The sequence below is a fragment of the Suncus etruscus genome, chromosome 7, assembly GCF_024139225.1.
Source record: "Suncus etruscus isolate mSunEtr1 chromosome 7, mSunEtr1.pri.cur, whole genome shotgun sequence".
Lineage (NCBI taxonomy): Eukaryota > Metazoa > Chordata > Mammalia > Eulipotyphla > Soricidae > Suncus > Suncus etruscus.
The window spans coordinates 44,794,553-44,820,459 of NC_064854.1; positions in this window are offsets into that span (position 1 = coordinate 44,794,553).

Consider the following 25,907-nt stretch of genomic DNA (forward strand, 5'->3'; position numbering starts at 1 on the left):
ATGATGTGGAGCACTTTTTCATGTACCTTTTTGGCCATTTGTATTTCTTCTTTGAGGAAGTGTCTGTTCATTTCTTCTCTTCATTTTTTGATGGGGTTAAATTTTTTTTTCCTGTTAAATTTTTTCGTACAGTGTATATCTTAGATGTTAGCCTCTTATCTGGTGAGTATTGTGTGAATAGTTTCTCCCATTCTGTGGGTGGCTTTTGTATCCTAGCCCCTGTTTTCTTTGAGATTTAGAAGCTTCTCAATTTAATGTAGTCCTATTTGTTTATCTCTGCTTCAACTTATTTGGACAGTGGTGTTTCTTCCTCAATGATGCCTTTAGTTGCAATGTTATGGAGTGTTTTACTTACATATTCTTCTATGGGTTCTGGGTTTGATATCAAGGTCTTTAAAAAGAAAAACAAAAACCTTACATTTCAAATCCAAATGTGAGGTTTTTAAAAATCTCCTCACAAAAGAGGAGAAATGTAATGGAGGTCTAGAAATGAAACTCAAACCTTGAGCCCAGCCACAATCAAGTCTGAGGTTAGTGTTTGAGGGCTCAGGCCAGACTCTGCCCCTCCAAGGTGACTGATCCCAGCTACTCTACTGTTTGGGTCCCTATCACTACAGAAAAGTGTCCAATTTCTGGCACAATAAAATGTGTGAGCCTTGGAGAGCAACATGCCAATGTGTATACTATTCCATCATTCCAACAACATGAACAAAGGGGAAAAGAATGAAATAAGGGGATTTTTTAAAAAAATCTTTTAAAGACTTGTTAAAAAGAAAAAGGGCTGCAATAGTACAGCAAGTAGAGCAATTGCTCGGCATGCAGTTGATCCAGGTTTGGTCTCTAGCATGCTAGAGATTTGATACCCAATCATACAGTTATGGTACCCCCGATCACTGCAGGGAGAGATTCCTGAATAAAGATCCAGAAGTAAGCTTTGAGAATCAGTGGGTGTGGTCGAAAAAACCAAAACCAAAAGAAAAGATGAGAAAAATTTAAAAATAAGAAAGAAGAGGGGGCCAGAGAGATAGAATGGAAGTAGGGCATTTGCCTTGCATGCAGAATGATGGTGGTTCGAATCCCAGCATCCCTGAGCCTGCAGGAGTGATTTCTGAGTGTAGAGCCAGGAGTAACCCCTGAGCGCTGCCAAGTGTGACCCAAAAACCAAAATGAAAGGAAGGAAGGAAGGAAGGAAGGAAGGAAGGAAGGAAGGAAGGAAGGAAGGAAGGAAGGGAGGGAGGGAGGGAGGGAGGGAGGGAGGGAGGGAGGGAGGAAGGAAGGAAGGAAGGGAAGGAAGGAAGGAAGGAAGGAAGGAAGGAAGGAAGGAAGGAAGGAAGGAAGGAAGGAAGGGAGGGAGGAAGGGAGGGAGGGAGGAAGGGAGGGAGGGAGGGAGGGAGGGAGGGAGGAAGGAAGGGAGGGAGGGAGGGAGGGAGGGAAGGGAGGGAGGGAGGGAGGAAGGGAGGGAGGGAGGAAGGGAGGGAGGGAGGAAGGGAGGAAGGAGAGAAAGAAAGAAAGAAAGAAAGAAAGAAAGAAAGAAAGAAAGAAAGAAAGAAAGAAAGAAAGAAAGAAAGAAAGACAGAAAGAAAGAAAGAAAGAAAGAAAGAAAGAAAGAAAGAAAGAAAGAAAGAAAGAAAGAAAGAAAGAAAGAAAGAAAGAAAGAAAGAAAGAAAGAAAGAAAGAAAAAGGAAGGAAGGAAGGAAGGAAGGAAGGAAGGAAGGAAGGAAGAAAAAGGAAGGAAGGAAGGAAGGAAGGAAGGAAGGAAGGAAGGAAGGAAGGAAGGAAGGAAGGAAGGAAGGAAGGAAGGAAGGAAGGAAGGAAGAAGTGTATTTGGTTTGAGAGTGTTGACTAATCAGAAACTTTGTCAGAGCACGAGGCATTTTATAACACTGTGTATTTCATTGTTTGAATTTAGAAAGAGTGAAGCAAACTTGTGCTAAACAGTCCTAGGACAGTATCTCCAATGAGCCCCATGTAGGCAGTCTTATTAATTCCCTAGATCTAAAGGCAACAGGGATTCCACAATCAGAAGTCAGTTCAGATGCCGGCCCCAGATCTCCAACCTTGTCCCAGAGCCAAATGTATCCTTTTGGAGGCTGATAAACACCTGACAATTCTATTAAATCGGTTTAAACCTCTCTGGGCTTATTTTAAATGACTGGCCCCCAAATTTGCTATGTCTATTACTATACTACCATCTAATGGTAAGGTGCATTAAAACACAAATTCAATAGAGTCCAGGGACTGCCTTAAGAAAAATCTACTTCTCCCAACCTTGACAAATAATTAGACTGCATCTTTCTGTCGCTCCAGATAAATTATTAAATGGACCTGCATTTCATTAAAAATGGTTCCAGGGGCCGGAGAGATAGCATGGAGGTAAGGCATTGCATGCAAAAGGACGGTGGTTCGAATCCCGGCATCCCATATGGTCCCCTGAGCCTGCCAGGAGCGATTTCTGAGTGTAGAGCCAGGAATAACCCCTGAGCACTGCCGGGTGTGACCCAAAAATACAAAAAAAAAAAAAGGTTCCAGGTCCCATGTTGGCCAGAGAAATAATGTAACAGATAGGGCATTTACCTTGCATATGGCCATCCTGGTTTTGCCTCCCAGACCCATCTGGTCATCTGAGCACCACTAGGAGTAATTCTTGAGTGCAGAGGCAGTAGTAACCTCTGAGCATCCTGGCTGTGCCCCCCCAAATGTGGTCCCACATCTAAGTTTTTTAATAGCCCCTAATTTGATTAAATGAAAACAAATACTGTATAAGCGTTACAGAGAAACTTCTAAAACATCCTTTAAGCATGCAAGCTAAGAACAAACTTATTTTAAAATAGATGTTGCTTAAACTCTCCTATAGGTGGGAATTTAACAACAGAAAAAAACTGTACAACGCTCTGCTATAAACAATGAAAGGTCCAATCTCAAAGAAGACCAAAATAAAACAAAAAGCATAAATTGAAGTAACTAAATACGCAAAAACAGAGTCCCATAGTTAATATATATAAAGTTTTGTTATGTAAGTACAATAACCCTTCACTCTGTTATAGGCACTGTCTTTTATTTAGGGATTTTCCTCCCTATGTCAATGCTGAGAATGGTAATTGTTCGGAAAAAATTTCCTGAACAAGAAAACAAAGGCAGCCTTCCTTACCCCACCCCCAGCATTTTTCCCTTTCTCCAAACACACCAGATAGATAACAAAAGTTTCCATTCTAGGGACTGAATTGAAGAGATAGTACAAATAGGGTGCTTGCCTTGCATGCATCTGTCCGGGTTTCATCTCCAGCATCCTGGCAACCCAGATGGCCCACTGAGCACAGGCAGGAGTAACCCTTACATATTGCCAGGTCTGATTCCCAAAAAATGCGGAATAAAAAGGAGAGACACAGAGCCATAGCACAGCAGGTAGAATGTTTGTCTTACATGCGGCCTGCCAGGGGTGATTCATTCTCAACATCCCATACCTTCCCCTGAGCCTGCCAGGAGTGATTTATGAGCTCAGAGCCAGGAGTAATCCTTGAGTGCCATCAGGTATAGCCCAAAAAAACAACAAAAAAAATCTTGTTTTACTTATTGGGCCATTGCAATTGTACTGTGGAAAGGATGCTTGATTTGCACCTGGCCAACCTGGTTTGATCCCTAACATACCATATGGTTCCCTCTGTCCTAGCCCAGCCAGGAATGCAGAGCGGAAGTAAACCCTGAGCATCAAAACAAAATAACATCAACAAAATTTCCACTCCCTAATAGTTGCATTAGTGTCAAAATTTTGACTCTATAGCATGTGAGGTGGCCAGAAGCCCCAGAATTCGCAAGGTTCAGGGAACTGGCCAGGGTATATGAATCTATTGCAGAATACCAGATAGGGGTGTGCCAGGAGCTGGGAGCCTCCATAGGCAGAAGGCAGTCAGATACTCATCTCACTTGCAGGGGAAAAAAATGCCATGAGAACAGCAAGTAGGATGGGGTAAGTAGAATTAGGATATCTGACATAGGGGCTGGAGAGATAGCACAGCAGTAAGGCGTTTGCCTTGGACGCAGAAGGATGGTGGTTTGAATCCAACCATTCCATATGGTCCCCTGAGCCTGCCAGGAGTGATTTCTGAAAATAGAGCCAGGAGTAACCCCTGAGCGCTGCCGGGTGGGACCCAAAAACAAAAATAAAAATAAAAATAAAAACAAACAAAAAAGAAAGGATATCTGACACATGAATGGCTCCAAATACCAGCTATGCCATGAATGTTGAGAAATATCATGAGTAAACATGATCTAGAAATTGTCTCTTAATCAGGAAGTGAAAGTTATTGTTTCACCCAGACAATCTAATAATCTATAATTTATATTGAGATTCACATTGGTGTGTACCTCCCCAAACACTAGTGCCCCCAAAGTTCAACTTCAGGGGCACCCAGTAAATAGTGTGCTACCAAACCAAAGACATACTTGAGAGCACAAAAGTATACAAGACTATCACCTCAAAAATCAGTGATTTCCTTAGTACTATGAATAAAGTGCTTAACTAGTATGCAGCCAACCTAGGTTCAATCCCCAGTATTGCATATGGTGTGCCAATTACCTCCAGGCATGTTCCCTGAACAGTGAGCCAGGAGTAAATCCCTGAGTATTGCCAGGCAGGGCCCCCAAATCAAATCAACCAAAACCAATTCCATGATTCTCTAAGTATCCTTCCAAACCAGCAGCAGTAGCAGCAATATCTGTGAAGCTATTAGAACTGACCTTGTCCTAAACAAAAAAAAAAAAAAAAAAAAAAAAAACACCATCGGGAAAGTAAAGGATCCTGATCATGAGCAAAGTCTAGAGTTGATCCCATGACAGTATGCTCCAAGGACGGAGAAACCCCATATCTCTTAGGCCAAGTGAATTCCTTTTCGAATGACCCCAATATTTACTGTGCCAGGGCAGGAGGGAAAAAACAAATACAAAAAGCACAAAATCTTGGTTATTTTTTATATAAATATATATATTACCTTTATTTATTATTGTTATTATTATTTTTGATTTATTTATCTATTTTGGTCGATTTTTCTGTTTGGGTGCGATTATTGAAAGTGTTGTCCCCAATTATACTTTTTTTTTTCTTTCTTCCTTTCTTTTCTTTCGTTATGTGCTATTCCATGTTTCTCAATTCAAGACCATGGCGTGATTTTTGTTTGTCTGTTTTTGTTTTTGTTTTGTTGGTTTGTTTGTTTTGTCTGTTCTTTGAGGTGCTTATCGATATAGCTGGAGCCCTCACTGGATATTTGATACTTCTTTTGGTACTTACTAGTGGAGTGTTTCACCTTCTTTTTCTCCATCTCCCAAATTGATGATGAGAGCCTTTAGAAGGACTCCGCCCATTTTCGGGGTATTAGATTCTTTTTTTTTTTTAATGTCCATTTATTTTTTTTAATTTATTTAAACACCTTAATTACATACATGATTGTGTTTGGGTTTCAGTCATGTAAAGAACACCACCCATCACCAGTGCAACATTCCCATCACCAATGTCCCAAGTCTCCCTTCGCCCCACCCGACCCCCGCCTGTACTCTAGACAGGCTCTATGGAGATTCTTTTTTTTTTTTTTTTTGGTTTTTGGGTCACACCCAGCGGTGCTCAGGGGTTACTCCTGGCTGTCTGCTCAGAAATAGCTCCTGGCAGGCACGGGGGACCATGTGGGACACCAGGATTCAAACCAATCACCTTTGGTCCTGGATCGGCTGCTTGCAAGGCAAACGCCGCTGTGCTATCTCTCCGGGCCCATGGGGTATTAGATTCTTACCCCAGTTTATTACTTTTCTCTTTTTCAAACAAAACCACGCAACGTGAACTAACTAGTCCTGCCTCCAGTTAGAGGGGGAAATAAGGGAGGCATCAAGACCAAACAGGTGCAAGACTACTAAGTAGTGGGTTGGATACAGAGGGGACCACATATCCTAGCCGCCCTGGGGTGAGGGAAAAGGAAATGGGAGGTAGGACAGAAACGGAGGTGTAGGGAGGACAATTTGGCGATGGGAATCCCCCTGATTTTATGTAAATATGTACCTAAAGTATTATTGTCAACAATATGTATGCCACTATGATCAAAATAAAAAAAAAAAGAAGAACTGACCTTGTCCCAATTCTACTCAAACAGATACAGGTAAACAGGTAAACTCCAGAATGTTCTCTGGGTGAATATGATTCACTCTGAGAATTCTGCGATTCTTGAGAATCCCCGTTCTATTATTTTCAACTAGATGCTTTTTATAATTATGTGAAATATTTACTTGCCAATAAGATCAAATTTTCTAATTGAGATGTCTTTAAAGGAGCCTAACTTGTCTCCTCCATATTGCAATGTAACTGCAAGATCTTAAGGCACTTTCATGAGAAATAGATGAGGGCCACTGAGAGAGGTCAAATTGGTAGTCTTTATTTCAGAAACTTGTGACCATATGCATGAGTGTCCAGGAGAACTCCAGGCACTGAGTACAGTCAGGGATGCATTTATAAAGGGAAAAAATACATCCTTGTCAGACAATGGGTTAAAGGGCTGCAGGCGCTGTGATCAAGAAAGCAAGTTCCAGAAGCAAAACAAGTTAGTTAATGGTAAACTGGCTTACTGTCACTCACAGGAGAACAATAGGTTTACGATTATGGGGGACAATGACAATTGCAGAGGTGATTCCGGGAGCTGAACAGTATGTTTATGGGCTGTACTAGTATTAATAGGTAACACCTGACACTTGCAACAATGGGAAAGCAGTCTCTTCCTGTTGACAGGCGAGGAGACCCTGGGTCAGGAGCCCTGAGTAGTACCAGATAACAAACAAGGTGCCACCAAGTCTCTGAAACCTGAAGACCTGGAATCAGCTATTTCTCAGGTCCTAAAAGAGTGGTTTTGGTCAGACCATATCATTCCAGGGGCTTCAACTCATGAGAGACTGCCCATCTCACCAGTCTGCTTGCTTCATTTTTCTGGGAATTGGAACAAAGCTACTGGGGCACAGTGCATGACCCTGGGCAGAGTTCAGAAGGCTGGCTCCCACCCCACCCCACCCCCCGCTGACACTCTAGCTCCTTATTTTGCTTTTTTAATCTTAGGATCAGTGGTTCTCCTCCAGGTTCAGCAAGAATGGTTGGCAAGCCTTGCCTGTTCAGTGGGAGGAACACTGGCCTGGAACACTGAGCTCTCCTTGTGCTCAAAGGAAACAGTGTGGTCTGGCTCACAGCTCGGGAACAGGGATAGCAGCAGAACCACCAACTCAACCCACAGGCCTGAGTAGAAAAGCAACCTCTGGACGGGGGGTGGCTGTTCTTTTCATGAGAAGTGAAAAGTTAGGAAAGAATAGAAATAATATTTTAACCAAAACCCCACTGTTCCGAACTCCTGCAGTTATTAATAACTACTAAGCATTGGGTTAAGCAATGAACGTGTGTGTGTGTGTGTGTGTGTGTGTGTGTGTGTGTGTGTGTGTGTGTGTGTGTGTGTGTGTGTTTTAACTGTGAAATGCCTGCAGAGGGACGGCAAACAAAGAAACTATGAGAAGGGGGAGAAAGAAGGCAAGTATTTCTAAAAACCTTTTGTGTCAAAGAATATCCTCCTCCCTTTATCAGAAAGTATTTCAAATATGAGGTTTCCACATAGAGGCTAATAATAACTTGTAAATTTGCCTAGCTGAAGGCAGGAGCTGGAATTTACAAATAATGAAGAGCAGAAAGATAGCCCCTAAGGAAGCCAAGAAAACCTCTCTTCTTTGGGACTATGTGCAACTGCTTTTGCATCACCTTCCTTGAAGTGATTAGGACAGAAAGCAGACTAGACCTGAGAGAAATCAGGTCCTAGACCACAAACGTGGTCAGGGCTTCCCTTCAAAGCATCTCCCAGGGGCACCTCTCTAGCTGACATCTGATGACATCTGAGTGTCACCCGCAGAAGACCAGAGCTAGCAAGAAGCTGCGTTGTACCCAAGAAATTGTACTGCATATCTTGCACACAGCAGATCCTGATTCGAATTCTGACTGAACTGGCAGGAGGGACTCTTTGCTTTCCTGAGACCCAACCTGTTCTGTGGCTGTGACAGACAACCTCTTCTAGCAAAGTTTAGAATCTCTGAAATGAAGCCATGGTGGCCCTGAGTCTGCCCTAGTGATTGGATCCTTCCATCAGTAAAGGGGAAGATGTAGAACAAAGCCCTTAGTCTTCCTCCTCATTCCTACTCCCGCTCTCCTTCCTATAGCTGCTGCAAAACTGGATGGTCACTGCAGGCTCCTCTCACAGGGCAGATCTATCAGCTTCTTTCCCACAGAAGCTCTGGGCCCAGTAGTAGGCCGGACGTGGAGGGTTGCTCTGCTGGCTCCCCAAATGTGTTGGAATGCTCCCAGGTCCCACAGAACCTCAGTCCCTGCCACCAGAGCACAAGGCTGAGGAAGCCTGCAGAAGCATTTGGGGGCTTGGCTAAAAGTGAATAACCAGAAATGGATTTTTCATCTGGTTTCCTCTGGAAAAAATTATATGGAGAAGGAACAAAAACGAGTATGTAGAATCATGGGGCTTGGGGGATGTCTCTCATCTCAATTAGTCAATAAACACTGAGATACCTACTGTGTGCAAATCTCTGCAAGCAATCCTAAAAAAAATTCTGAGAGACAGAGTCAGAGACAAAGAGACAGAGAGATAAAGAGAATTCCCAACGTCCCTGAGTTCACAGTCTGGAGGAGAACATTATACATGCACACACAACTAAAACACCATACTGTAATTTCTATAATAAAGGCTCATTCATCCATTCAACAAAGATTTACTGTGCCTGATGTGCCAGCTTCAAATATGAACAAATATTTTGGAGACCACAAAAGCCAAATATAGTGAAAATTTCTCTTTCAAATGTGATAGATGTGGTCACAGTCCCGATGCCTGCACCCTTGAAGGTGATGGTCTACACCTTTCACCCAATGTGTTTCTGGCAGAATACACATGCTGTTCTAGAAGAGTATTTCCTTGCTGTTAGTTACTTATCATGTGCACCAGATCTCTTTGCCATTCATGCCTCAGTTCTGTAAATCCCCATTACTACCTTCAGATAATTTGTTTTTGTTTGGGGGCCTCACCAGCAGTGCTAAGGTCTTGTGCTTAGAGATCACTCCTGGTAGTGCTTGGGGAAGCCTACAGAGTACCAGAAATTGCAGTAGGATTTGCTGCATGCAAGGCAAGTGCCCTACTATCTATCTCTATGGCCCATTTTTTGAATCTTTTTTTAAGTGGACAATTCAGTAGCCTTAAGTATTCTCACAGTGTTGTACAACCATCATCACCATCCACTTCTAGAAATGTCTTGAAAATTAAGAACTGTAATATTAGACAAGAATACCCTACTTTTTCCCTACCCCTATGCCTGCCACCATCATACTGCATCATTCTTTCTATAAGTTAGTCTTCTCTAGGTAGCTCATTTAAGTGGAGTATTATAATATTTGTCCTTTTGTGACTAGAGGACTTTGTTTAGCCTAATACTCTCAAGTTCATCCATATTGAAGCATGTGTCCAAATTTTCTTTGGTTTTGTCCTCTGCATATATACACATTTATACATATATATGTAAATGCATACATGTTAAATTTTGCTGATCCATTCTTTTTTTTCTTTATTTAAACATCTTGATTACAAATATGATTGTGATTAGGTTTCAGTCATGTAAAGAACACCCACCTTAACCAGTGCAACATTCCTACCACCAATGTCCCAAATCTCCCTCCATCCCACCCCACCTCCACCTGTACTCTAGACAGGCTTTCCAGTTCCCTCATTCATTCACATGGTTATGGAAGTTCTCAGTGTAGTTATTTCTATAACTGCACTCACTACTCTTTGTGGTGAGCTTCATGAAGTGAGCTGGAAGTTCCAGCCCTCCTCTCATTGTCTCTAAGGATTGTTGCAAAAATGACTTTTATTTTTATTAAAACACATAGATGAGTGAGACTATTCTGCGTCTCTCTCTCTCTCTCCCTCTCACTTATTTCACTCAGCATGATAGACTCCATGTACATCCATGTATAGGAAAATTTCAATATTATTCAGCTGTAATATTCCATTGTGTATATGTACCACTGTTACTTTAGCCATTCATCTGTTGAAGGGCATCTTGGTTGTTTCCAGAGCCTTGCTATTCTGAATAATGCTGCAATAAATATAGGTGTGAGAAAGGGGTTTTTGTATTGTATTCTTGTGTTCCTAGGGTATATCCCTAGGAGTGGAATAGGAGTGGGTCGAATGGGAGCTCTATTTCCAGTTTTGGAGGAATCTCCATATCACTTTCCATAGAAGTTGGACTAGATGGCATTCCCACCAGCAGTGGATAAGAGTTCCTTTCTCTCCACATCCCCACCAGCACTGATTGTTCTCATTCTTTGTGATGTGTGCCAATCTCGGTGGTGTGAGATGGTATCTCATCATTGTTTTGATTTGCATCTCCCTGATGATCAGTGATGAAGAGCATTTTTTCATGTGCCTTTTGGCCATTTGTATTTCTTTTTTATCAAAGTGTCTGTTCATTTCTTCTCCCCATTTTTTGATGGGATTAGATGTTTTTTCTTGTAAAGTTCTGTCAGTGCCCTGTATATTTTGGATATTAGCCCCTTATCTGATGGGTATTGGGTGAATACTTTCTCCCACACGGTGGGTGGCTTTTGTATCCTGGGCACTATTTCTTTTGAGGTACAGAAGCTTCTCAGCTTAATGTATATTAATGTATATCTGTTTATCTCTGCTTCCACTTGTTTGGAAAGTGCAGTATCCTCCTTGAAGATGCCTTTAGTCTCAATGTCATGGAGTGTTTTACCTATGTGTTGTTCTATATACTTATGGTATCAGATCTGATATCGAGGTCTTTAATCCATTTGGATTTTACATTCGTACATGATGTTAACTGGGAGTCTATGTTCGCTTTTTTGCAAGTGGCTAACCAGTTCTGCCAGCACCATTTGTTGAAGAAGTTTTCCCTGCTCCACTTAGGATTTCTTGCTCCTTTGTCAAAGATTAGGTGATTGTATGTCTGGGGAACATTCTCTGAGAACTCAAGCCTATTCCACTGATCTGAGGGTCTGTCTTTATTCCAATACCATGCTGTTTTGATAGCTATTGCTTTGTAGTACAGTTTAAAGTTGGGGAAAGTAATGCCTCCCATTTTCCTTTTTCTCTAGGAGTGCTTTAGCTATTCGAGGGTGTTTATTGTTCCAGATGAACTTCATAAGTGTTTGATCCACTTCTTTGAAGAATGTCATGGGTATCTTTAGAGGGATTGCATTAAATTTGTACAATGCTTTGGGGAATATTGCCATTTTAATTATGTTAATCCTGCCAATCCATGAGCAGGGTATGTGTTTCCATTTCCGTGTGTCCTCTCTTATTTCTTGGAGCAGGGCTTTATAGTTTTCTTTATATAGGTCCTTCACATCTTTAGTCAGGTTGACTCCAAGGTATTTGAGTTTGTGTGGCACTAATGTGAATGGGATTGCCTTCTTGACGTCCATCTCTTCCCTGTCATTATTGGTATATAAAAAGGCCATTGATTTCTGTGTGTTAATTTTGTAGCCTGCCACTTTGCTAGATGAGTCTATTGTTTCTAGAAGCTTTTTGGTAGAGTCTTTAGGGTTTTCTAAGTAGAGTATCGTGTCATCTGCAAACAGTGAGAGCTTGACTTCTTCCTTTCCTATCTGGATTCCCTTGATATCTTTTTCTTGCCTGATCGCTACAGCAAGCACTTCCAGTACTATGTTGAAGAGGAATGGTGAAAGCAGACAGACTTGTCTTGTACCAGAATTTAAAGAAAAGGCTTTTAGTTTTTCTCCATTGAGGATAATATTTGCCATTGGCTTGTGGTAGATGGCTTTAACTAGATTGAGAATGGTTCCTTTCATTCCCATCTTGTTGAGAGTTTTGATCAAGAATGGGTGTTGGACCTTATCAAATGCTTTCTCTGCATCTATTGATATGATCATGTGATTTTTATTTTTCTTGTTTGGTTTTTTTTTTGTTTTTTGGTTTTTGGTTTTTGGGTCACACCCGGTAACGCTCAGGGGTTACTCCTGGCTATGTGCTCAGAAGTTGCTCCTGGCTTGGGGGACCATATGGGACACCGGGGGATCGAACCGTGGTCCGTCCAAGGCTAGCACAGGCAAGGCAGGCACCTTACCTTTAGTGCCACCGCCCGGCCCCAATTTTTATTTTTCTTGTTGTTGATGTTGTGTATGATGTTGATAGATTTATGAATGTTAAACCATCCTTGCATTCCTGGGATGAAACCTACTTGGTCGTAGTGGATGATCTTCTTGGTGATGCATTGGATCCTATTTGCCAGGATTTTGTTGAAGATCTTTGCATCTGCATTCATCAGGGATATTGGTCTCTAATTTTCCTTTTTGCAGCATCTCTGTCTGGTTTTGGTATCAAGGCGATGTTGGCTTCATAAAAGCTGTTTGAGAGTGTTCCCATTTTTTCTATTTCATGGAAGAGCCTGGCTAGGATTGGTAGTAGCTCCTCTTGAAAGGTTTGAAAGAATTCATTAGTAAATCCATCTGGGCCAGGGCTTTTCTTTTTAGGCAGATATTTGATTACAGTTTCAATTTCCTCAATAGTGATGGGGGTGTTTCTATATGCTACATCCTCCTTACTTAACTGTGGAAGGTTATAAGTGTCCAAGAATTTATCCATTTCTTCTAGGTTCCCATGTTTAGTAGCATAAAGTTTCTCAAAGTAGTCTCTGATTACCCTTTTGATCTCTGCAATATCTATCGTGATCTCCCCCTTTTCATTACTAATATGGGTCATCAGGTTTCTCTCTCTCTTTGTGAGTTTTGCCAATGGTCTATCAATCTTGTTTATTTTTTCAAAGAACCAACTTCTGCTTTCCTTGATCTTTAAGATTTTTTCAGTTTCCACTGCATTGATTTCTGCTCTCAGCTTTGTTATTTCCTTCTGTCTCCCTATTTTTGGTTCATTTTGTTGAGCACTTTCTAATTCTATTAGCTGCGTCATTAAGCTATTCAGATAGGCCCCTTCTTCCTTCCTGATGTGTGCTTGCAAAGCTATAAATTTTCCTCTCAGGACCGCTTTTGCTGTGTCCCATAGATTCTGGCAGTTTGTGTCTTCATTATCATTTGTTTTCAGGAAAGTTTTGATTTTCTCTTTGATTTCATCTCGGACCCACTGGTTGTTCAGTAGCAGGCTATTTAATTCCCAATTGTTAAAGTTTTTCTTCTGTGTCCCTTTGTAGTTCACATCTAATTTCAGAAACTTGTGGTCAGCAAAGGTAGCCTACAAGATTTCTATCCTCTTGATTTTATGAAGGTATGTTTTTATGTGTCAGCATGTGGTCTATCCTGGAGAATGACCCATGTACATTGGAGAAGAATGTGTATCCAGGTTTTTGGGGTGGAGTGTCCTATATATATCTACTAGTCCTCTTTCTTCCATTACTCTTTTCAGGGCTAGTATGTTTTTGTTGGGTTTCAGTCTGGTTGACCTATCAAGTGTTGACAGGGCTGTGTTGAGGTCTCCCACAATGATTGTGTTATTATTGATGTCCTCTTTCAGATTTGTCAGTAATTGTATTAGATAATTTGCTGGTCTCTCATTGGGTGCATATATGTTTAATTGTCTGATTTCTTCCTGTTGCACATATCCCTTGATTAGTACATAGTGTCCATCTTTGTCCCTTCCAACTTTTCTGAGTATAAAGTTGGAGTCATTAGATGTTAATATGGCCACCCCAGCTTTTTTAAGGGTGTTGTTTGCTTGGATGATTTTCCTCCAGCCTTTGATTTTGAGTCTATGTTTGTTCTGACTATTCAGATATATTTCTTGTAGGCAGCAGAAGGTTAGATTCATCTTTTTTTTTGGGGGGGGGTTTTGGGCCACACCCGTTTGACGCTCAGGGGTTACTCCTGGCTATGAGCTCAGAAATCGCCCCTGGCTTGGGGAGACCATATGGGACGCCGAGGGATCGAACTGCAGTCCGTCCTACGCTAGCGCTTGTAAGGCAGACACCTTACCTCTAGCGCCACCTTCCCGGCCCCTAGATACATCTTTTTGACCCATTTTGCCACTCTGTGTCTTTTAATTGGTGAATTTAGTCCATTGACATTGAGGGAGATGATTGTCATAGGATTTAATGTTATCTTTGTAGATAAGTTTGCTGTGTTTGTTGGTCTTTCTTGTCTTAAAGTAGTCCTTTCAGTTTTTCCTTTAAGCCTGGTTTTTCATCTGTGAAGTTTCTGAGCTGTTGTTTATCCCTGAAGCTATGTATTCTTCCTCCAAACCTGAACGTGAGTCAGGCTGGGTGCAGTATTCTTGGTGAGGCATTCATTTCATTCAGTCTTGTCACAATATTCCACCACTGTCTTCTGGCCTTGGGAGTTTCTTGTGACATGCCTGATGTAAGTCTTAGGGATGCTCCTTTAAATGTAATTTCCCTTTTTGATCTTGCTGCTTTCAGTATTCTATCTCTATCTGTAGGATTTGTCATAGTAACGAGGATGTGTCTTGGGGTGTTTTTCTTTGGGTCTCTTTTAGCTGGTACTCTTTGGGCATACAGGATTTGATTGCATATAGTCTTTAACTATGGGAGTATCTTTGATGATGTCTTTGACAGTTGATTCTTCCTGGAGATCTCCTACCTGGGCCTCTGGGACTCCAATGATTTTTATGTTGTTTCTGTTAAGTTTATCAAAGACTTCTATTTTCATCTGTTCATATTCCTTGAGTACTTTTTCTATTGCCTGATCGTTTGTCTTAAGGTTCTTTTCCAATTTCTTCTGCTGTGTTGAGTTTTTCTGCATCTCATCTTCCAGCACGCCGATTCTGTCCTCAGCTGCTGTTACCCTGCTGGTGAGGCCATCCACTGAGGTTTTCAGTTGAGCTACCGTGTTTTTCAGATCTGTTATTTCAGTTTGGAGTTTTCTAATTTCTGTCTTTGTGTTCTGTTCAGATCGATCTATGCTTTCTTTCTTTGAGTTCTACAAACATCTTCCATGTTTCTATTCTAAACTCCTTATCCGAGAGGTTAATCAGATGGTTGAAATTTTTTAAGTTATCCGGCACTATTGTCTTCATTCTCTGTGCATGGTGTTTGCCTGTGAGTTTTTCCCATTGTCACGCTTGTAGTGTGATTTTTTTCTGCATGTTGTGGTGGGGTTCATTGGTTAGAAAGAGTGCACAGCCCAAAGTGAAGTGGAGCAGCCATGCTCTTCTGGAGCCTCTAGGAGAGCTATTTTTCTGGGCCCTTTTTGGCCCACTCCCAAGAGGTTCAGTGGAAAAACACGCACAGGCAACACTCACAGTTTCTCACAGTTAGGAACCACTGGGCAGGCGTAGATATTCCCAGACTGACGTCACAAGTAAGGGTCTTGCCTTTCTGCAGAATAATGTGGATAACCGGTTTTTATGGTTGGACACAGTTCCTTGGTATTCCAGCCCTTGGATGAGTCTCTGGGAGAGCTATTTTTCTGGGCCCTTTTTGGCCCACTCCCAAGAGGTTCAGAAGACGGGACAGTGGAAAAACACGCACAGGCAACACTTACAGTTTCTCACAGTCAGGAACCACTGGGTGGGCGTAGATATTCCCAGCCTGACATCACAAACAGAGGACTTGTCTTTCTGCAGAATACTACGGATAGCCGGTTTTCATGGTCAGACACAGTTCCTTGGCGATCTGGCCCTTGGATGAGCCTCTGGGAGAGCTATTTTTCTGGGCCCTTTTTGGCCCGCTCCCAAGAGGTTCAGGAGGCAGGACAGTGGAAAATCTCGCACAGGCAACACTTACAGTTTCTCAAGTCGGTAACCACTGGCTGATCCATTCTTAATCCATCAATGGATACACATTGCTTATATCTCCTGGTGATTAGAATAATGTTGTTATGAACATGGGACTACAAATATCTCTTTTCCACCCTTTTTCAATTATTTGGGCTATGTAGTCAGAATTGCAGTGGTTTGGTCATAAAAAGTTCCACATTCAATTTTTTTTTTTTTTTTTTTTGGTTTTTGGGTCACACCCAGCAGCGCTCAGAGGTTACTCCTGGCTCTACACTCAGATATAGCTCCTGACAGGCTCAGGGGACCATATGGGATGTCAGGATTCAAACCACCGTCCTTCTGCATGCAAGGCCAATGCCCTACCTCCATGCTATCTCTCCAGCCCCAACACATTCAATTTTTTTGAGAAACTGCGACATTGTTTTCCATAACATAACAACTGCATTTTATAGTCCTACCAACATTGCATAAGCATTCCAATTTCTCTACCTCCTTATCAACACTTTTTTTCTTGTTTTTGGATATTAGCTATCTAAATGGTGTAAGATTGAGATTCAAATGGCTTTTATCAACTCCCCACTTGCACCATTAATTATACATCTTCATATCACAAATAAATCAGAACTTGCCTTTCCCAAAACTAATATCTTCTAAAATCTGATCATCCTGGTCTTCCTAGTTTATCAAACACTACTACTACTTTTCCTAAGTTTTGGCTTTCTTTTTAGTTCCAAAAGTTCTAGTTCCTTGATATTTTAGAACTCTTCCTACTTCTCCCCACCTAAATCCCACCATGGTCATCTTTGTTTAATTTCATACCTAATCCCTACAAAAGTTCCTGCCTGCGTTGCTTTCTTTGATCTACTTTTCTCACTCCAGATGCTTATCTGTTTAAAACGTAGATTTGATCCCATTCCTCCCTGTTTAACAATCAAGAGACTATAGTGTCTTCAGGACAGGAAAAGTCCTTAGAACTTAGAATGACTCATTCTGTAGCCTCGTTTTTTATGGTATGGTCATATAATTGTCAAGTCTTATCTCGTTACTTTCTGTACATATTAAGCACATATTGAGTGCTAGCAGTTGTACAAATAATACCGTTTTAAAATTATAATTCTTCACACCAGCTGCCCAAACTACCTCCACTCTGCATCAAACTAATTAAAAGGAAGCCAGGGCCAGAGAGATGGCATAGCAGGTAGGACACTTGCCTTGCATATGTCTGGCTGACCCTATATGGTCTCTCAGCTCTGCTAGGAGCAATCCCTAAGCAACAGACAAGTATCCCCTATAGTCCTTTCCCAACAACTCCCAAAAGAGAAAACATTCAGAAGTGACATGATAAACAATATAAGAAAGCCCATTTGGACCAGCCCTTTTAGAGGCACTTCTTATGCTGTGAAAACTTGGAGTTGAAGTTGAAACCAAACAGCCAACTGATCTTAGGAATTGTGTCCAAGTCCAGCTGATCAAGAATAGGATAAAAAGTCAGTTTTGTACCCAATGATGGTTGTTTGAATCTTAGGAAAACCTGAAACTCTGAGGGCTGGAGAGATAGCACAGCCGTAGGGCGTTTGCCTTGCACGCAGCAGATTCAGGACGAACTATGGTTTGAATCCCTGCATCCCATATGGTCCCTAGAGCCTGCCAGGAGCGATATCTGAGCCCAGAAGGAATAACCTTTGATCCATAAACCAAAAAGAAAACCTGAAGTTCTGGTTGCTGGATTTGGTCCCAAGGGACCAAGTGTCACTGTTGATGACACTTTCTGCGTTCACGTTAATGCTGTCAAAGTAGCTAACGTCTTTCTTTTGGCTTTCTACAAACACAGGCAGGAAAGCCTACATTTTGATGATAAAAGCGCAGTAGCAACCAATTTTCATACACCTAGGAAAAGAAAAAGAAACCAGACTCTGGCAGAGGTGAGACGGTTCTGGGTTCTCATTTGTTCCTCCTGGCAGGCTCCTAGCGTGACGTCTTTATTATATTTTTCATTTCTCTCCCTCGCCAAACATCCCCGCCTCCCGGACTCCCCGGGGCTACTGCAGGCGCTATGCTGGTTCCGTGCTCACGAGCGACCCCTCGTGGTAGTGCTCAGAGCGCAAGGCAAGCGCCTCCCCCTTTTTCTCTAAGGGTTGGTTTGTTCTTTCTCTCTCTCTCTCTCTCTCTCTCTCTCTCTCTCTCTCTCTCTCTCTCTCTCTCTCTCTCTCTCTCTCTCTCTCTCTCTCTCCTTTCTTTCCCTTTTTCTTTTTTCCATTTTCTTTTCTTTTTCTTTCTTCCTTCCTTCCTTTCTTCTTTCCTTCTTTTATCTTTCTTTTCTTTTGCTTGCTTGCTTGCTTGCTTTTTTCTTTCTTTTCTTTTTCTTTATTTTTTTCTTTCTTTCTTCTTCCTTCCTTTTCTTTCTCTTTCTTTTCTTTTTCTTTATTTCCTTCTTTCTTTCTCTTTCTCTTTTTTCTCTCTTCTTCCTTCCTTCTTTCTCTTTCTTTTTCTTTCTTTCTTTCTTTCTTTTGTTTTTTTTTGGGGGGGATCACACCCGGCGACTCTCAGGGGTTACTCCTGGATCTGCGCTCAGAAATCGCTCCTGGCAGGCTCAGGGGACCATATGAGATGCCGGGATTCGAACCACTGTTGGACTTGAATTGGCCGATGTGTTTTCTCTCCGGCCCCCAGGAGTTCTATTTCTATTTACTTGCTAATCAGGCTTCTTCTACCTGCTTCACCCGGGCTTGTGCGGGCTCCTGTCTGTCACCACCAGCCAGGCAGCCGGATCCAGGTCTACACCTCTCTGACCCGGTCCACACCACCCCGCCCGGCCCAGATGCACATCCACCTTCTGGCAGGAGGACACACCGTGGCCTTGAAAATGCAGGACGCATCCCAGGTAAAGACGCCCTGGCCAAGTCACACTTGCCCCAGGCAGCCCAGGTTCGAACCCGAACAATCCCCGAGCACCTGCAGGAGTGTTTCCTGAGCGCAGAGCCAGCAGTCACCCCTGAACACCGTCCAATAAAACAGATAAAATTCTGGGGCCCGAGCAATAGGACAGAGGGTAGGACGGACGCGTTGCACGTTCCACAGGGTACCCGAGCCCACCAGGAGGGATCCCTGGGGACAAAGCTAGCCAAGAGTCTTGAGCATCGCTCCGTGTCGCCCCCGCCCCAAAACAAAGCAGAATCCTTGGGGGAAAGGACTCGTCTCAGGGAACCCAGACGTTGAAGGAAGTGCCCGAGGGAGTCCAAATCGCACAGTTCAGGTCAAGGAAAAAGATGGTAGGTACCCGCTTGCTGCCCTCCAGGTCACTGAAGAAGGGTTATTCATTCTCTCTGATTTTTCCCTTTCCTTCCCTTCCTTTTTCTCTTCCTTTCTTTTTTCTCTTTTCCATTTTTCCTTCCTTCCTTCCTTCCTTCCTTCCTTCCTTCCTTCCTTCCTTCCTTCCTTCCTTCCTTCCTTCCTTCCTTCCTTCCTTCCTTCTTCCTTCCATCTTTTTTTAATGGTGCACACAAGTGCCGGAGGCCATAGGCAATGGCTGCAACCTGGAATGAAAGATAACTGTTGGCAGGTTATTTGCTGTAAAAGCAGAATCGAGAAGTGTATGTGTCGGTATCTGAAGAATAGTTCCAACTCCAGTCCACTCTGAAGCCTTCTAGATTATTTCCTAAGGGGCTTGGCCTAGAGATGGACCAAGGACCAGGCGCTTTCTTTGCAACTAGCCTAGCTGTATTGGATACCTGCACCACATATGGACGCCAGGAGTAAGCTCTGTGCACAGCTGTGTGTGTGTAGCCCACTAAATAAAATGCCCCTTAAATATCTGTTTCTCTCAGTTTCCGTTTTTCTCTCCTCTAATCCAAACCACCCCTTTGTCTCATCTCCCCTATGCCTGCCTTTTTTATTCCCCTCTATCCATAGTTGTGTGCTTAAAACACATTTTATTTAGTGTGTTCATGCCAAGAGCAAGTATTTTATGTTTGCTCTTGGCATTAAGACCAGGTGACCTGTCACAATAACCTGAAGGGGCATGCGATCTGGCAGCCACCTGGCCATATTCTCACCCATCAGCATATATCTTTTTTCAATTCAACTAAAAGACAAATCCTTATCTCAAGGAGTTTGCTTCCAGTCCTTAGGACAAGTCACTTCAATCTATTTCATTCCATCTGCTCTTCACAACACTTTTTCAGGGAAACCTTCCCTGACCTGAAGGCAACATTCTTCTCCTGTCTACTCACTCTCTATTTGAACTGAAGTCTAACTCCTGGCAGATTTCACAGTTTACTACATGTGTGTGCATTTATTTTATTAAGGCCTCATTCTACTCTCTCCACCAAGCCCATAAACTCATTGTATTGCCAGCACTCTGCATGATAAATGGCATATAACAAACACTAAATAAATAGTTGTGGAAAGAATGTGAATGGGCCTGTGGACTTCTTAGGTGGCAAAAGTAAACACTTTGGCTCATTCTGAGCATATTAAAAAAATTAATTGTACTACTTGGGCCAGAGGGATAGCACAAGGGTAGGGTGCTTGCAGCACACATATGGTCCCTTGAGCCCTCCTGGAGTGATTCCTGAGTATAGAGCCAAGAGTAACTCAAGCACAGCCGAGTGTGGCCCAAAGACCAAAAAACAAAAGTTGTACTTCCAATTTTCAGAGTTGAACGATTCAGAGTTTCTCCAGACTTGAAGTCATGCAGTTTTTGAAGGTAGTAGTAGTAGTAGTAGTAGTAGTAGTAGTAGTAGTAGTAGTAGTAGTGATGGGACCAAATCCAGCACAATTTGGGCTCTCAGAAGTGAACCAGAGACAACATATGAATGCCATAGAACAAAACCAGGGCAGATTGAATACAAGGTGAGCATCCTTACCCTTGTACTGTCTCTCCAGTCCTGGAGGGACTTGTTGGGGAGAGTAAGGGTGTGGAGGAGGTGTTTGTTTTGTTTTGTTTTGTTTTGTTTAAGCAGTGCTCAGAGGTTACTACTGGCTCTCCACTTAAGAATCTTCCCTGGCGGTGCTCCTACAAAGCAAGTGCCCTACCGGCCATTCTCTCTCTCCAGCCCTCTGGTGGGTAGTTTTCATCTCGTTTAGCCTTTCTAGAAGGCTCAACATGGTTCCAGCTTGGTTGAATTATTCGAGAGTGGGTCACTAGTAAAGGGGAGGTTAAAATCCAGGGTAAGGAGGGAGTGGGAGAAGGGAGCTGAGAGCAGGGAAAGTCTGAAGCTATTGGACTCACGACCTCGGAAATCTCACGACCTCAAAAATCTTCAAGTCCTCAGCTAATTTCTCCACATTTCAAGTGAAAAGCACGTGGTTACACTGGGAATGAGTCATTCACTTTTTTTTTTTTTTGGGCGGTGCTCAGGGGTTACTCCTGGAATGAGTGATTCACTTTTTTTTTTGGGGGGGGGGGGGTGGTGCTCAGGGGTTACTCCTGGCTGTCTGCTCAGAAATAGCTCCTGGCAGGCACAGGGGACCATATGGGATACCGGGATTCGAACCAACCACATTTGGTCCTGGATCTGCTGCTTGCAAGGCAAACACCGCTGTGCTATCTCTCCCGCCCGAGTAATTCACTTCTTACCAGCGCGTCTTGCCAGGGTCAGGCTTAGATTCATTCAACTGGGATCCTTTGTAATCCAGTCTTTCAGGAAGTTATACTTGTTTTCCCCTAGAGGGCACCCTTGGAGAATCCAGTAGTAAACTCGTTTTCAGTATCAGTGGAAACCAATGTGAAAGTCATCAGATGGAAGAATAAATTCTAATGAATATTCTCTAGACTGCTTTCTCTCTAGTTCTGTACACTCAACCCTCCCCTAGACTTCTCTCTCCCATGAGGCTCCCAGCCCAGGGACTACCATGGGATTATTAAACCCTAGGATTAGGAAGGGGAAGGACAGTAGAATGAATCTCCTTTGAGTCCTGTCAGCAGCCATGAGGTAGAGTGAGTAGATATGGAGTTGGCAGAACACTTAACATAGTTACACATATTTACACATTTTAATTGTCCAGGATCCATTTCCTCTCTATTAGAAATAGCATCCCAGTTTTATTTTGTGAACTCAAGCCTGTCTTTGTCTACACTCTGTTGGTCAGAAAAACAAGAGACCTTTCCTTAACATCCTAATAAGAGACATTTCTTATAGTAGATGCTTCGGGGCTATAAAGAGAGTATAGTGGGAGGTGGCACTAGAAGTAAGGTGTCTGCTTTGCAAGCGCTAGCCAAGGAAGGACCTCGATTCGATCCCCCGGCATCCCATATGGTCCCCCCAAGCCAGGGGCAATTTCTGAGCACTTAGTCAGGAGTAACCCCTGAGCATCAAAAGGGTGTGGCCAAAAAAAAAAAGATAGTATAGTGGATTAAGCACTTACGTGGCTTGCGCATGGTGGACCTGGTTTGATCCCAGCACCCCATATATATACATACATACACACACACACACACACACACACACACACACACACACACACACACACACACACACACACACATGGTCTTCAAAATTCACCAGGAGTGATCCCTAGGCAGAGAGCCAGAATGTTTTCAAGAGAAAAAAGAGGGGAGAGGCCAGAGTGGTGGCGCAGGGCATAAGGTGTCTGCCTTGCAATTTCTGAGCAATTTCTGAGTGAATATCCAGGAGTAACCCCTGAGCATCACCGGGTGTGACCAAAACAAAACAAAACAAAAAAAGAGGGGAAACAACTAGCAAAGATATAGAGACAAGCAAGCAAAATACATGTTTCAGGGAGAACACAGGCTTGAAGAACAAGCTCCACCAGAATTTTGTGTAAATTTTTTCACTATCTTAGAGTTTTTAGAACTGAACATCTAATAAGCCTGTTCTATCCAATATACATTTAAGGACAGATATTAGCAATTTCTAGCACTTGTAATATTTTCCATAATGATATTTATTACTTTTCTGCCAAAATCAAAGTTTTATAGTCATTTAAACAAAATGTGAATATCTTCACAAAAATATCCAAATGGTACAAAATAAAAACATAGAATCCCTATAGCATTCTTGGATTAGCAATTTTCCCAGGTAAAAAACAAATACCTTTAGAATAGTTAAAATACAGTGTCTCTGTCCTTTGTATCTCAGTGTTTACTCAAATATTTTTTTATAAAAGTCTGTCCCTGTGTCATAGAGATAGATTAGTGAGCTGGAACACATTCTTTGCAGGCAGGAGCTGAGTTTGACCCCCCCCCCCCTGCCTGGCACTGCATGGTCTCCTGAACACTGCTGGAAGCAATAAACTGGAAATAGTCCACCAGTGTCACCAGGTGTGGTCCAACCTCCTTATTTTCCAATAATGATAATAATAATAATAATATAAAGTTTCATATTTCTAACTTCATAAAAAAAATTAAATTGAAAGGTGAATTTGGAGCTGAGGTACAGTAGAAAGCTAAACAGCATGACCCATATAGGTCTTTAAAAATAGAATTATGGATTATGTTTTAAGGGCATTAAGAAATCACTTGACAGGATAATATTTCTCCTTAGAGACTATCCCTCTGGCTACTGTATAGAAAGTAGATACAGAAGGGCAAGAGCAGAGAAAACCAATAAGGAGGACTTTCTAATTCTGGCTCACTGAAGATGGAAGTGAGTTGAACGAAAGTGTTTGCGAAGAGACACTTGTGTGAATAGAGTAGGAGAATAGGACTTAGTCATAGATTAGATATCTATCATGCAGAAATTAAGGGAATGAAAACTCACCTGGTTTTGTGGAAGTTTTGAATGCTTCCTAAAAATAAGTATGGGGAGGGTTGGAGCAATAGTTTAGTGGATAGGGCACTTGCTTTGCACTCAGCCAAACTAAATTTGATTTCCAGCACCACATATAATCTCTCTAGTGTTCCAAGAATGGTTCCTAAGTACAAAGCCAAGAGTAAGCCCTGATCATAACCAGGTGTGGCCTCCAGCCTCTACCACACACACACACACACACACACACACACACACACACACACACACACACACACACAAAGTCTGGAGAAAAGGATTTAATTTAAGTCATATAAGTCAAGATTTTGATTTTAGATCATAATGCTTTTGATTTGGGGGATATTTGGATTACATCCATTTGTGCTTAGTTCTGGCTCTGTGCTCAGTCACTCCTAGCAGTGCTCAGAGGGCTATCCACATTCCTCGCGAGTTTTCAGGAAAAGGACAAGCATTTTAACTTCTGTACTATCTCTTTGTGTCCATATTACCTAATGTGTTCATTAGGTAACCAAGTTAAAAAAAATGACAAGCAACTAGTTTGCTTTGAGTTGGTTTTTGGAGCTAAGAAGGAATATCCAAGGGGTGGTACTGAATAAAATTATTATGAAAGAGTAAAAACCCCTATCAAAGAATGGGGAGAAGAGATAAACAGACACCATTCTGAAGAAGCCGAACAAATGGCCAATAGGCACACGAAAAATAATTTATCATCACTTATCACTAGAGAAATACAAATAATGACAATGAGATATCTCACACTATGACAATGGCACATATCAAAATATTGGAAACAATCTTTGTTGGTGGGGACGCGATGAAAAAGGAACTCTCATCCATTGCTTGTGGGAACGCTGTCTGGTTCAACCCCTATGGAAAACAGTTTCTCAGTGAACTCAGAGGTATATTTAAAGTAAACTGGGTTTTCTCAGTAAACTCAGAATCGACCCAAAAAATTTTATTTGGGGTATCTATTCCCAGGACAGAAAAAAAAGTCCCAATCAAAAGGATGTATACCATTATTCATTACAGCACTCAATATATTAGCTGAGAGTTAGAATCAACCTACATGTCAAACAACAAATGAGTATATCATGAAGACATGGTACATATATACATGGAATACCATATAGCTGTGAGGTATGATGCAATCATGCAATTCACTGCAACATTGATGGAATTGGAAGATATCATGTTAAATTAAATAAACTAAGAGCATAAAAACCGGCTAACCTTTGCAAAAGCTGGCTCCCTGTGTGTGACACCAGGCGGGGAAAATCCGCAAAAGTACACCGGCCCAGTGGGGCTCAGCTGTGAAAGACTGTGAGTGTGACCTGTCTATGTCTGTCTACTGTCCTCTTGCGTGAAACTCTTGCGAGTGGGGCAAAAAGAGGATCCAGAAACCTCGCTCGCCCAGACGCCATTTTCAGGGAGGGACTTCAGAGCATAAAAACCGGCTAACCTTTGCAAAAGCTGGCTCCCTGTGTGTGACACCACGCGGGGAAAATCCGCAAAAGTACACCGGCCCAGTGGGGCTCAGCTGTGAAAGACTGTGAGTGTGACCTGTCTATGTCTGTCTACTGTCCTCTTGCGTGAAACTCTTGCGAGTGGGGCAAAAAGAGGCTCAGAGGAGCACGGCCGCTCCGCTTCGCTACGCGGCCATGCACTCTTTCTTTTTTTTTTTTTTTTTAGATTTTATAATATTATATTTATTCAAGCATTACATGATTACAAAGATGATTGTAGTTGGGTTTCAGTTGTTAAAAAAAAATACCCACTTTGCCAGTATAAATTTCCCATCACAAATAGCCCCCCCCCAACTCCCTTCTCCCTGATCCCCAAGTTCTACTTCTCTCACTCATTGACACTGTCATGATAGTTATCAGTGTAGTTATTTCTCTAACTGCACTCACCATTCTTTGTGGCAAACTTCATATCGTGAACCAGTCCTTCTAGTCCCCATCTCTATTGTCTCCGTGCACTCTTTCTAAGGAAAGAACTCCATTGCAACAAGAAGGAAAAATCACACTAAGAACAGCGCTATATCACAGAACCAACATTTCTCTCTGGACTGTCTTCTCTGTTGCATGCTCGGGCCTAAGATTTGACCCAGTGTGAGGCTTCATCCACGGAGGACTCCCCTCCCTTAGAGGCAAGTCAGCCCATCCAGAAAGGGAGGAGCCAGAGGAGTGTGCTGCCTACATCATATAGACAATGAATACCACTACAACACGTAGAAAAACCCACAATACAAGTGTGACAATGGGGAAACAACGCAGGCCAGCATCAGACATAGAGAATGAAGATGACAATTCTGAGGACCAGATAATGACTGAACAACTAATCAACCTCTCAGATAAGGACTTTAGACTAGCAATATGGAAGGTGCTCA